Below are 15,092 nucleotides of genomic sequence, written 5' to 3'. Positions count from 1 at the left end.
TAATAAGATAAGTAAATAAATCAAGGAAATAAATGACTTGGGATATTGCGAAGTTTAAAAGAATAGCAATTCCAGGAGACTCATCCAGGAGCAAGGGCTCTGGGGACTATAGAACATAAAAATTTCCTTTGAGGAAGTGACCAAGCCAAGAGCTGTCCGAGGAAATGCCAGCCTGTGCTTTTGCTGTCCTTTTATGCTTTCCATGAACACCAATAGCAGCACCATTAAACATAAGATACTGGAAGAGGTGGAAGTTTCCTTGAACAGAATAAAGTTGATTTATACCAGTGTAGATGCTCATCGTTTGCTCTTTTCCCACCATCTGTTATAGGTTAAAATGCATGTACAGATTCATTTTGAGCAGTGAGGAAATACATATAAAATATGGTACAGCAGACTCACAATTCCATTCGTATCACTATGTCTCTGATTTTATACATAGAGGAATTTTGTAAATGAAAATTTAAACATAAATAATAAATTTAGGTGGAAAAAAATTTTTTAGGAAAAGATTACCTGGTTAGAAAAAAAATAACTAAGTAGGTAAAATATTTCTTTAATATAGGGATGACGTTGAAATTTACATCTGCCTGACCACCACTGGAAACTCCATAAAACAGGAAAAACAAAAGATTGAAAGAAAAGTTGCAAAAATAAATAAATTTGAATACCATTAATAATTTACTTTTTTTATTTCCTCAAAATGAGGAAGCCAACGATAGATTCTATGGAGCCAATCACATAAGGAAAGCAACTGGGGATCACAGTGGAGGGAATTAGTTAAAAAAGAACATTTCATAGTGAGAGATTTCGCAGAGCGTCTGCCTAAAATTCAACTGACCACAGAGTATGGGGTATATAAACAAAATCAAGAAGAAAATTCCAGACACAGAGCTTAGCAATTACCCAAGATATCTGTGGCCACCCTAAAGGATTAAATGGTTGAAATTTTAATAGTAATGTGCAATCCCTTGTAAAAATTGCTGTGATATATGATGACAGGAAGTGGCAAAAACTTCCAGAAAGCCTTCGGGCAGTTCTGAAGGACCCAGTCCTCCAAGTCCGATACTTTGTCTCAGCAAATTACTAGAAACTGTAATAAAGAAAATAATCTATGGATACCTTTATATATAGCCTGTTTAAAAAGTGTCAGTAGTGCTTTTACAAAAAGATTTAATGTCTCTAAAACCCTACAGAATACTTTAAGATAGCCAACAAAACGACGGGAACAAAGGTATGCTGCTGATAGAGTTTTGATTGGATTTCCAAAGGCTCTTGGCAAAGCCTCTCAGCATTTGCATGTAAGGAGCAAAGCATAAAAAGAATGTCCTTGCTTAATAAATCATTTGCTAAAAGGATGGTAAACATAAGACTGAAATATATGGCCAGACCTTGCAAGAGAGGGACATTGGCACAGATCTGCAGGTTTATCCTACAAATAACTGATCTGGGGGGGGATCAGCGAGGTAAGAAAGTTTGCAAAGGTTGTTAAATTAATCACATAAATACAGATGGGCAGTGGCTGTAGAGCCTTGCAAAAGGACTTTATGAGACTGAGCCGTAAAGTCATAAAATGGGAGAGGGAATTCAAAACGGATAAACATAAAACACTGCACTCAAAGAAAAAGAAATCCAGCATCACATATAGGAGGATGGGCTCTGAGTTATCATTGCAACACCAGTTGTAAGAAGTTGGAGTTATGGCAGAGTCATAAAAATGGAAGTTCAAAGATCAGTCAAAAAAAACCCAAAAAAAACTCAAAACCAAAAGTCAAAATAACAAGCAATTAAGAATTACTGGGAAGGAAATAGAGAGCACAACAGAAAATACGGTGTACACTGCTCTTGAAAACTGTGTATCTAATCTCCATATCTGCAAAATTATATCAGTAAAACTGGAAAAAGTGCAAAAAAGGGATACAAAGGTGTTCTATGGACTGAAATGGTGACTAAGATCCTGTTTGTCTCAAAAAATGATGACTTGGATGTACAGAAGAAGTCTACACAGTCATCGGTGTCAGAGAAAAGAAGATTAGGGACATATCGTTCATTTTCTTCCAGGATAAAAATAAGACAATACAGGGGAAGTAAGGAGAGCTCAATTGTAAAACATAAAAGGCAACATTTCATGCAGAAAAGAGTGGATGTGTACAACACCTCTCTAAAAGATGGTGTGCATGCCAAAAATTTACAGAATTACTTGGAAAGTTCATGGGGGGAAAAAATCACAGAGAATAACTAAACTTCAAAATCACAGAGAATAACTAAACTTCACGTATCTTAGCAAAATCACTGAGCTGAAAATTGCTATGAGCTGGGAGAGAGTGTGTGGAAGTTTCCTTGCTCATGCTGTTATCTTGGTTGGTTTGTGTAAGTTTGTGTCCCTTGTTGGAGATCATAAACTGGTTAGATAAATAGTTTTTCTAGGCTGATACCATAATTCTCATGTTTCTTTGTTCACACATATTTGCAAAAGGGAATAATGTGGACAAAAATCATGAAGAAAATAAGATAATTTCATCAGCAATGAGAGTAATATGGCAGCACTGAAAGATGTTCTTTTGGTAGGAGCTGCTTCATCTCCCACAGAATGGTCTGCAGATGAATGAACAGAAATTTGTGACTTCTGCAGTTTCCTGACATATTTTTTAGCCATGTCTTCTTAGAAGCAAATTCTCCAACTGTCGCTGCTGGTATGACAAATTTTACTGTTTAAAACGTGTTTAGCATGCACTAATCAATGTAAAACAAAGGGTATCTTTCTTATTTCTTGCACATAGAACTTCATTGGCTTAATTGTATTCTAATCTCATTAGCCAACATCATCATTTTTGCTTTCTCATAAACAAACAATTTCACAGCAGGGAACATAAAAAGAAAATTAATTGACTTGAACCTCAAAATGTTCCAAATGGTTTGTTCTCTTAATTTTTCTTTTCCTTTAGTTTAGGCAGTTCAGGCACACAAAATGCAGGATAGGAAACAATGCATCAGACACAAAACACAGCTAGTGCTAAGAGAAGTTCAGAAAGGGCAGGCATCTAAGTCTTGAAAACTCCACTATTTAATAGTATTATTTAAATGCCTTTTGTTTCCATAGTTCTATTTTACAGGGTCATTTGCTTTTTGTCCTTAATAGGGAAGAGAGGTAGTAAAAAAAAAAAAAAAAAAAAAAACAAAACCAAAAACAAACAGATTCAAAGGCAGGAAAATACATTTCTTATTTTTTCCACTATGTATATTAAGAAAAGAACAGAAACATTAATTCTATTTTGGTCATCACTCAGAATGCTACCATACTTGTTTTTTAAAATGAGATGTATATAGGTATCTGTTTCAAAAACTGTATGTGAGGCTACTTTCACCATTTTAATCCCTCTGCCGAAGTAAATGGCAAATGTAGGAAAAGGTAGAATCAATAATTTGTTGTTAACAAGACATTACATTTGTGTTTTTCCTTTTTAACTTTGCATCACCTTTCTGGATGCAAAGAACTACAAGAGACAGTCTTACCAATGGCCATAAATGTGTTTTTCATGGATATTTTAGTGGCCATAAATGTGTTTTTCATGGCTATTTTGATGTAAATGTGCTAGTAACATAAAGCTATACTTAGAACCAAAGTCAGCTTAAAATCTGATCAGAATTACCTATTTATTTATTCATTTTTAACTGTGGCAATTGTACCTCTTGCGTAAGAATTTGTGTCTGTTTGACTCTTTTTTGGAGCATTTAGTGACTTCCCTGACCAAATGCTATGAAAGCTATGGAATAGATCTGTGTCTCTGCAGTATGAACCATCATGTCACATGAATGAGGACAGAAACATCAGCAATCTAGATATCTGCCTCGTTCCTTTCCTTGCCTCATCCATGAGTTACAATCCAGACTGTGGTATCACTCACTGAACAGCATTTTTAAACAGCACTGTGTAACTTATCCTACTTCCATGTGTGCAGCAAAAAAGTCTGGAGTCGAGTTTCTTTTTTTAATTTCATGATCCTTATGGGTCACTTCCAACTTGGGATATCCCATGATTCTATGACTCTGCAGCAATATTTTTCATTTGAAAAAAATAATTTGAGACTGGATAGGTTTCAAAAAGATATAGAAAACACATATAAGTTTGACATAGAACTCGCAGGGGAAGGTTCTGCAGTCTGTAGCATGCAAGAGATGATATTGCAGCTGTGAATAAATAAATAAATAAATAACACAGCACAAATAAAGCAGTCTCCGTTGAGAATACGTCTTTTATGATGGTAACATATAATTTTTATGCTGTGTCGGGTCCTCTTAGTTGGGTTGCATTTAAAAGAAAACCAGAATTGGATATAGCCGCCAGCAAGGTAGTCAACATGCACAATTGTGAAGATCTACATGAATAGAACATTTCCAACAGTGTGCAAAGTAAACATAAGTTCTACACATGATAACCTTTTCTCCATTCTGCATTCACACATATCTGAATGCAACAGGTTGAGGAAAATAATTACTAAACTTCATTAAAAATTTCTTTATTAAATGTAGGATATTTTTTCTACCAATTAACTCTTCGGTAGCAAATGAGTAGGGAGACAGCCCAGCTAATTGATAGAGACCAGAGAGAATATGCACAGAGAGCATATGCATGCCAGAAAGGAAACTACCCTTCCTAAAGCAGGGAAATTGCCTTCTGGACACTCAGCTTTTGACTGGAGCAGGTGTACTTTGAAAATACTGAAATACACTGCTTTTTTTCTTTTTAAATGTCTCACTGCTGCATTTTCCTTATTTTAATGATAATGCTGCATGCAAATTGCACCAATTAGTGTCCATTAATATCCACCTCTGCTGTCAGTAGAATGTGCCTCATGCATAGCCTGTGTCAGTTCTCTGACTATTGATTGGCATAGGTTACCCTGAAAGACCCCAAAAGCAGCTGAAATCAGTCTGTGGTTCCTTCTCTGATTTTGAATCCTTTTACAAACCACTTTTCTAACTTGTAGCTATGTAAATCTCAAGCATACACCAGTAATTTCTTTTGAATTTGTGTTCTCTGTAAAACAGATTAGGCTAATTCAGCAAACAGGGAGCAGTGAGTCTATAGTATAGAAACAGGCAGGTTTCTGGACCAAACTACCCATGCCTTGTGCTTTTTTGTGGTTGGAGCATGTCGTTCACTCTTGCTCAGTATGTTGGGTTTTCTCCCTCCTTCAGCTCCCTTTCCCTGAAGCTGCTGCTTCCCATTCACCTTTTCAACAGGGACTCTTTTTCCTGATCCAATTATGTTAATTCTTTAGATGTAATGTGTGTTGTACAGAAGCATAGATAATTGCATTTTACAAAGTGTTTATAATTGCATCTTTCTTTCTTTTGTAGCATTTTTCTGTTTATATCTTAAAACATCTCAATGATTTCATAAAGGGGTTTTGGGTTGGTTTTTGTATTTTGTTGGGTTTTTTTGTGTGCAACGATTATGTTTACTTTTTATTTTCACTTGTGATCAATATAGAATATGAGATAAAGAAATAAAGGATGCATGTAATACTTACTTGTATGCCCTCAGAGAGCTTTGCTTTCTCTCTTCTCCAGCGCCTTCACCAATTCCAGCTTTATTTCAAGCGGGCTTCCCTGAAGTGCCATAAAGAGAGTGGCTTTTTAAAGCTGGATAGATAAAACACATAAATCATGAATGCTTCTGAGACTTCCCTGCAGACATTCACCCAAGGAGCACGGAGTTTTGCATGGGGAAGCAATTGGAATGGAGAGCTGGCCAGGTCAAGGTGAGAGATCCCTTCCCAGCCTCTGGTGACATCATCATGTTAATATAGGGGACCTTGGAGAGATCCTGGCTTGAGTCCAAAGTCTGGGGGTCTTGTAAGGTTTTGGAGGAGAAGACAATGATGAAGTCATCCGACAAGCTCTCATTTCAATATTTTAGCTGGAAATCTGTTTTTAAGAGTCCAGCTTATTTCTCAAGGTCAAACCCTGCTGTGCATGATGTTACATCCCTTAAAACACAACAGCAACAAAAAAATTCAGTAGAGAAATTACCCAGCCTTAATGGCAGGACAAGACATACCTACAGTGTCAGCTTTGAGCAAATTAGTTGGTTACCCAAGATTTCAGGAAAAGAGGAAAGGAAAACCTGTTCACAGCCCTGACTTTCCTGACACCATCTTCCCCCTTTCCAATCCCAAAGAAAGAGGAGAGATTTGTCTCTGCTGCTGAATGAGTTTCTAAGCATCCTTCTCTCTCTTCATCACCAGCACAGTTGAGGGCTGTGACCCTGCAGCTGGCCAGGCAGCTCTGACCTGGCAACAGCACATTCATGTCCTGCAGCATCCTGAGAGAGGAGACTGATCCCAGCCTAGGGAGAAATGAAGGGTATAGGAACACTCTTATATTTCCATATGTCTGCTGACAGCAAGAATTTTTCTTTCATTCTCGTGTGAAGTCATCACATCCATAAGCATGAAAATGAAATGCCAATATGTTTATAATTTTTAACTCTCTTCATGGTATTAGGCAATGTCTAGACACACAAAAAAACACAGCACAAACCCCCTCTCTTACAGTGGCTAGTTCTGAAAGTTCAGTAATAGCTTTAACAAAATATAAAATCTAATGACTTTTTTGAGGGCAGCTCTATTAAATTTCCACTAGCTGATGGCAAGTAAAGTTGTGCTGCTGCAGCTTCTAAAGGCATTAATTTCTGAATCAATTTTAGTGATTTTCAGTCAGCAAGTTTAAAATTAGACACATAAATATATTGTTACAAATGCCATGTGTTTAGATCTGCAGGAGAGTTAAAAAAGAAGAGCAGCTGAGTGAAGCAATTACAAAGGATCTTCTAAATTGAGAGAGCAGGAAGAGGTGGGGTAATAAAAAGGCATTTGTAATTTAATATTACAGGGGAAATATATCTATCTTTATATATGTGCATATATGTATAGATATAGATAGGCATAGATGATATAGATATAGACAGGCATGGATGGCTCACATATTAATAATGCACACATACCAGTGCTGGACAACCAAAGCCTGAACTGAAAATGAGTCTCTGATAAATAACTACTCTCTATTGCTTTTATGAACTTGAAAAATTTGGGGTTTAAAGATGATGTTGAATAAGGAAGCAAATCCAGTGTATACATCAACACATATTGGCTTAGAAGTTACTAATATTTGATTGATGATGAGTCCACTGAAAAAAAAATCTTGATTTCTGGGTAAATCTTTGAGGAAAAGGAAAGTGTTTAAGAGAACAAGAGCATTATGAAACTAGTCAGACTTTTTTTGATAGAAGGGTGCTTCCATCTGCAACTGGAACATTTCTATCCATGTTGCAGTGGCTCAAGATCTCATGGTTTTACATTAAACCCAAAGTAATGTAACAGTTATTAAAAAAAAAAAACATAAAGGGAAATAAAGGAGGCATTTTTTGCTTTTCCTTCTGCAAAATTCAGTATCTGATGAAGCACCTGATGTACATACATGAGTGAAAGTATGTCAGAGAATGAACAAATGCTACATCCAAAATTTAAAATGTTTGCTCTTTTTTTTCCCAAAAGCATCAAGATTTTTGAAAGAGTCTGGGATCAGGGGCTCCTTAAGGCCATCTGCTCTCCTGAAGCAGAGCCCAGAGGCTGCTGTAGTGCTCCCAGCCCTGCTCTCTGGGGGATCATGCATCAGCTGGGAGATGACAAACAGCCTCATGTACACTCCCATTTGTCCCAGTATAAAGAATGAGGCACTGGCTGGCTGCCCAGAATACCTTCATAGAGGAAAGAACATGGAGAATTTTTGTTTGAAGATCTGACCATGGTAAATAAATACTCTGGAAGAAGACAGGAGCAGAAGACATCACATGACACTGAGGTTTAGACAAGACAGACTGCATAGTGTTCATTGGAATATCACAATAGCTATAAATATTTACTTCTAAAACACATTAAATAATAAATAACAAACTAATTATTAAATAATAGAATAATGAATATTTATAGCCTACACCTTATTCAATACATCTCTTGCATTGCATTTGCTGATATTTGCAAAGATTTAGGATAAAACTGGTAAAACGTAAAATCATCCACAAGTGGTTTTGAAAACACATTTGATTCACATACCATTGATCACTGGAAAGTTTCACAGAGAGAGAAAATCTCATAGACTAGAGATGGTAGTGATGTCCATCATTTCTTCAAACTAAATATGATTCTGAAACATTTATTTCTGGTCATTATTTTTTCCCCAGAAATGGTCCCTTTGAGCAATTAGATTCTTTAGCCTTTCCTGAGCAATAATATTAAATGTAGCCATGTATAATGCAGCACTGTTTGCCTAACCTCCCCTGGTCTGCTTCTGTTGCATTTTCATTGGAAATCTTCCAAAAATCTCTGTTAAAAACTGCACAACGTGATCAAGAGAACACTTGAGCTTTGTTGGACTACTGGTTGGGAGGCATGCATGAATTGCATTCCCTGTATAAAAACATGTTAAATATGAAACTCAATAAAACAGAATTCATGATGACAGTACACAGTCACTCACCTGAAATCTCAAAGGTTACAAAATCACAGGAGCAGAGAAGCTGCCAATGCCCCAAGTACAAAAGAAAGCACAGAGTGTTGTTGATGAGTAATTTTTGGTTCACATTTTTCTGAAGAACGTTAAAGATAGATAGAAAGATGATAGAAAGATGATAGAAAGATAGATAGATAGAAATTGTGCATGGACAAATATCAAAGAAATAAAAGTTAATGTTTTAGGAAAATAGGAAAATTTAAACTTGATTACTTAAATGTATGCTATAGATCCTGATGCATCATTCAATCAAATGTTAGAGAACAAGACATTAAAATAAAGGTTGGGCTAGAATTATTGAATGTAATAAATTTCATATTTCATCAAGCTCAATCTGTTATTAAAAATAAAAGATGATGGATTATTAATCATTAATGAAATGTTCAGCCACTCTGAAAATATCAAAATTTACCATTCCATGGACAGTCACCACAGTTCTTAGGCATCCTTGACAAATTCAAATTATCCACCAGAAAAGGAGAGAGAGAGGATTCTCCTGATCTAATTCAGCTGTCTTAAAGCATCTATTCTAGTCTTGTTCAGGATCAGAGGTCTCTCAGTACACTGAAACACACTTCCTAAAAAGGCTGACAAGCACCTAAGACTATCTGTATAAATAATTATCTGGAGCTACTCTTGGAGATGATATGGTTAATTTAGCTGTGACAGTTAACTTAAACGCATCCAGAATAAAGGAATGAATGAAACCCAGCTGAATATTTGACCTCTTTGTCTCTCCTGAGTCAGTGAATGCAGGGTGTCCTCATCTTTCATCAGAGTGCAATAAACAGGGTACTTCAGAGGCCAGAGCTGCAAGCTTGCCATTATCTATTTTAATCTTCAGCTCACAGAATCAGTTCCTGTTTTCTCATATAATCACAATTCAAATAAAAATACAGGATTGATTCCTCACCAGGGGTAAAGTTTCCTAATATGATGAGGCAAGCGAACAAACCCATCATATTCTTGAGAGCTCAGAAAAGGAACAAACAAGCTATAGAGCTTTTTACATTTCACTTTGAGACAACAATGGAAAAAAAGTTGGAAATCAGTCCAAAAGCCCAATATAGTAGTCTAGACAGGAAATATTTAGGGCATGAACCAATATTTTGGCCCTTGATAAAGTAAAAATCTGAATTGTTGCTTTACTAAGCTTATTTAATGTGAATGATTTGGCAACTGTACCAGTAAGAGTAGCAATATTTGGCCTAATGTGAAATCACAGATTCTTAAAGATGAAACATGAATTAGGTGTGAAGAAATGAGTTTGAGAAACTGTCTTTGACATTGCTGGAGCCAGGATTTCCCCTGTGAGTGGAAGCAATACCACATTCTTACAGAAGCATTATACATCTGCTTACACTCATTTTACGCAGGTGTGAACTGATTAGAGCTGGATTCATAAGCATTTTCTAGGAAAAAATGTACACTCAGCATTGCAGAATTGCTTTGCAAATTTGGATTCATCTTGTTAAGAAATAAATTGTTGTTTCATTCCTCTAAAATAAATCTCTTTGAAGCAGTTCTCTAACTGAGTTTCTTAGAAGTTTGAGATGCTTTTAAGAGCTAAAAGTTGAAACAAAACATTTGTTCTTCACAAAACAGAATGTCTTAACATATTTTAAATTAATCTTCCATTCTTCTGCTTTGTTAGAATTCTCAAACCACCTGGGTTTTTTTCCAGAAGAAAAAGTTTATAGAGTTTGAAATTGACTGTGAATCTCCCAAACAATTTTTTTCTCCCAGGAGTTATAACAGTCATAAAGTATCAGAAATATCTGGCTTATAATAGAGACCTAAAATTTCCTCAACTTTTTTCTTTATTTTTATTTTATGAACTGAATGAAGTTGCAGCTTAGAAATATATAGATTTTTTTTATATCCATGGAACTGGAACAGAATGTGCAGAAAGCACCAAAAGAAAGTTTTGAAAGTAGTTTAACTTAATATCATGAGTACAGTTATATATTATTTATTTAGTATTTAATGTACGCTACTTACATAGGACCAAAATACATTTTCTGAGGAAAGGTCACAGCGAAAGCAGTTTCTAAACAGAGGTTTTGTAGTTAAAGATTAATTGGATATTGGCCAGAAAGTTCTAAGAAAACACTCCTGTGCATGTGCATACATCTGTGCAAATAACAGCCTTGCAACAGCTACTGAAAGACTCTGCTTGACTCAAGGCCCAGGAATTGGGTCTGGTTTCCACGGGGCAGGTGTGTAACAGCGGCACAGATGAGCTGTCCCTGGGCTGAGCATCCCCAGCGCAGAATATCCCTGGTGACTGCTGAGGCAGCAACCCATGGCACATCAGACAGGAGAGGAGGGCTCTCAGCATCTCCCACCCTTAAGCCCAATCCTTTCTATTAACAGCGGAGTATTTCTCTTAAAAAACCATGGCAGATAAGAGCAGCTCCATATTCATTGGCACTCAATCTCTCAGTAAAAGCGGCCGCAATCCGATCTCGCGGCGCTGCGCGCGCGTGGCCGAGTTTCAGCTGTGGCATGTGAGCTGTGCCAGGGCCCACCATATGGTGCTGGGGCTGCTTCTGCGGAGCTGCAGGAGAACAGATGATACTTGAGCTGATCCTGAGGCTGCCAGGACAAAAATTACCCTATCAAAATATTTTGAACAAATTTGAGGCAGCGCTATGAACCCGCACCAGTTCTGCACTTGGTGGTGTGCGGCCTCAGCTCCTTCAGTTGATTACTGGAAGCTGCAAAACCATCTTATATTCTTTGAGGGGCTATTTAATTATTTGGAAAAGCAAACTCTCTGATGCTGAGTTTCATGTGTAAAAACACAGAATATGATGTTTTCATTGTAGAACTGGGAAATGAGAGAATACTCTTGATCTAGCTAAGCTACATTTTTCAAAAAAGAAAAAAATCAAATGAGGACTTCCCACATCCAAAGTAAGAAATTCAGATTTGAAACCTAGACCTCATTTCTAAAATTGCATGACCTTCAAAACTGCATCAGGTCTCCCAGAGATTAGGGAGGAATTTACACTTGTTCTTGGGTCTATCTCCTTGTGGAGAGTTTAGGGAAAAGAACCAAATTAAGATTTTCTTCTTTGGCTGCTGTTTATTCTTTTTATGCTTTTATGCTTCAATAAGGACAGCAGAATGAGAATGTGGAACATGGAACTACACCTGCAGCCCATGGATACAATCTCCTCACCTGGGATTTCCAGACCAAAGAGAAATTTGGATTTCTTTTGTCTGACCCCTCAAGCCCATTGAACTTCTGTTTAATTTCAAAGCATTTCCATCAGTGCTCAATGGAGAATGGGAAATCTTGTTGGATTTCAGATCTGGCATTCCTGAGAAGCTCAGGGACAGATCACACCCAGGTAGAACAGGAAATTAGGGTAAGTGAAATATCTTTATAACACATCTTTTTAAAACAGCCCAAGTCATTAAAGGTTGTTTTATATTGTTTTCTAAACATACCTGCTAATTTCCTTCACTCAGTTCTTTTGGTGTTTGGCTGTTTTATAAGAAAGCCCTTTTTAAGAGATGGAAATGTCCATGTAATCAATTTCTGAAAGGGACATAGCTGCCAAACCTGTTAGCTGCTGCTCATTTGTTTCCACTTCTTCCTCTTCTCCATCTTGCTTATTTAAATACTTTCATGAGCTTGATTTTAGGATCTACATATTTCCATGTGTGGCAGCAAGACAGAATTACTTCTCAGGTCATGCACTAAAGAGTCTGAACCAGTGAGTATGGTAATTAATGCCTCTGAAATCTAATCCCACTTTTGTTCTGTCAAGTCTTGCATGGCTGACAGCAACTCAGCAGTGACGAAAGGTCAACGTGGAAGTCAAAGACTTCAAAATTCTAAGTCTCATTTGTCTGGAAGCCATGGAAGTCTTATTCCTTTCCCAATATTTAAAAAAATGAGAAGACCTGCTAAATAAAACTGCTTTACAAAAGATCCATATTCATTCCCCTGTAAAATACAATTCTGGATTAAGACTGAAATAAATAAAAGGGCTCAAGAGATAAGTTAAAACTGACAGCCAAAAATTTTGTCACTGTGGGCAGACACTCTGCCTTCTAGGATAATGCTCTGTGGAATTCAGTCAGTGTTCAGCTGTCTGTCCACGGTTTGAGGTAAAGTCCTTGGCTGTGGGTAATGTACACATTGTACTGCACTTCTGGTGGCCTCTGTTCTTATTTTGCTCTAGAGAAATAAACGTGCTGTATCCTGCCTGTTCTGTACTGCATTGACAGGAAATTAGAGCGCTCTTAGTTGCTGGATCCACTTTGTCAGTGAATGTCTTTTGGGGTGGATAGAAGCTCCTCTCATTCCCCTCTTTTTTGTCCTTTTGCTTGAGGAAAAATTGTCGGATCAGAAAAATCTGAAAAAAAATATCCTGGGACAGCTATGCGCAAGAAACAGATGTAAGATACCATAAATATGCACAGAATTCCCCTCTCTATAAAACTTAGGGCAATATTAGCTGTTTCAGGAGCAAACCTGAAACTAGACAATGTCCTAGTTTATATCAGCGGGTATTCAGGGAGTTTTGGTAGGGTCTGGACTTGGTTCTTTAATCCTGCTGATTTGTGCAAGCTCTATGGAGATGCAGAGAGTTGAGGAGATACAAAAAGGATGCACATGTTCCTTCTGCTGGTTACCCTGGGAGCTGTGTACACACCCAAGGACAGGCACTGCACAGTGGTTGTTCCTGTTAGGTCTTTCATGACAGGTTTATTTTCTCTGCAGTATATGGAAGTTGGTTTGATTCCCAAGATCTCTTACAAAAGGCTCTGTCTGTGCGCTCAGGCTTTTGGCAGAACGATACACTTCCAACTAACTGGAAATAAACAAATAGATGGCCTTGTATTTTACTGCTACCCACAGAATAATTATTGCACAGAATACTCAGACAAAATCCTTTCCCATTTTATTTTCATTTCTATTTCTTTCACACTTATTTTTGAACCATGATGAAGACAAATAATAGAATTTTGTGAAGTGTAACAGCTGCACAGGAATCAGGAGAATGTCACGGTGCATTTCAGTCACTTGTTCAGGAAAAATATTAATGTTTTTCCCTCCTTTTGTGGATGTTTAATTTGGAAGTTATTTAATTTAATTGTTATAAATGATCCTGTTAAATAAAGAACATCACCATGGTCCAAACAAATCATGACGGTATTATAGCTTCTAAATTAGAACAAATCACTGGTCTCAATTCAAAATGAATGTGAGTATCAAGAATCACACAAGCCTTTATTCCTCACTCATCTTTACATTTTGGAACACATCTGGTCTAGTTTAAATGCATTTTCAGTGCTAAAAAGGGTGGATTCTTGTCAGTAAGGTCTTCAAGTTCCCAGCCTGTCTTTTGCTATCAGGCTCTGAGCAAGCCCTGATCCTGTAATGAACGTCATGTGAGAAAGGTCCTGCAGAGATGCTGCTGAAGGAATCCTCTGTAAGGGGCAGATATGCACAGGGTGAGCAATAAGACATTGCCAAAACAAGAACATGCTGTGCCCACTGCTCTCCTGTGCAATGAGGAGATCCTGCAGCTCCTGCCCCCTGTGCAGGGTCGAGAGTTGGACTCCATGATCCTGATGGGTCCCTTCCAACTCAGCTTATTCCATGATTCTGCCACTGATTCCATGATTCTCTTCCATAGCTTGCTAGATTGGGCCTCAGGTGCTACAAGACCACGTACAATGCAATTTGCTTTCAACCAGTTTAGTGGAGAGCCTTATGGATTGCCAGGAGCACACCTGAAGAATATAGGATTTAAATTTCTTTTTTAATAGAGGACTGAGGCGTGAGAGTAAATTAAGCCCCAGAAAGACTTTCAACAGGTAAGAGTTTCAGGTGGTGAAGAGATGCAACACAATTGCATCAATAGGGACTTTCAAGCATCTGACAGGCATGGAAAATGAGGTGTTTTCTGGAAAGGGCAAGAGTAATGTGTAATGAAGAAAACATGAAAACAACATAGACAGAGACATGTTTTCTAAGAAGAATAAGAAAATTACTCTACAAGTAAATACATTTGTACCTCCTATAAAAAAGAAAGAATGTCAAAAAACATGAGGTAAAAGAGGCAGAGGTTTTCTACCTGAGAATGAATAGCAACACAGGGTACATTTTCAAGAGAAGCAAAAACTAGAAACAAAAAGAATAAACCAAAGTCATGTAGTGGAACCTGATTAAATGCAAAATAAAGATAAAAGAAATCAAAATCAAATCTGCCACTTTTTTGGATGGGGAATTATTGGACACAAGGCTTGTGTGTAGGAACAGCAAGGCTTGAAAGTTTGAGGATAGAGAGATCAGTAGATAAATATGTTCTTAACATACAGAGAGACAAGTAGGCAGATGGAAGGCCTCTGTTCTTTTATTTTCAATCACTAGCAATATTGCTTCAATGGAGAGCTTGTGGAGTCACTTTTTTCATGGGAAACTATATGCATGTGAAATGGAACAGATTAATTTAAATAAAAAGACATGCAAGATGTTTATTTAACTAAAATAG

Source organism: Melospiza melodia, chromosome 4, assembly GCF_035770615.1.
Source record: "Melospiza melodia melodia isolate bMelMel2 chromosome 4, bMelMel2.pri, whole genome shotgun sequence".
Lineage (NCBI taxonomy): Eukaryota > Metazoa > Chordata > Aves > Passeriformes > Passerellidae > Melospiza > Melospiza melodia.
Note: the sequence above shows the minus strand (reverse complement) of the source record.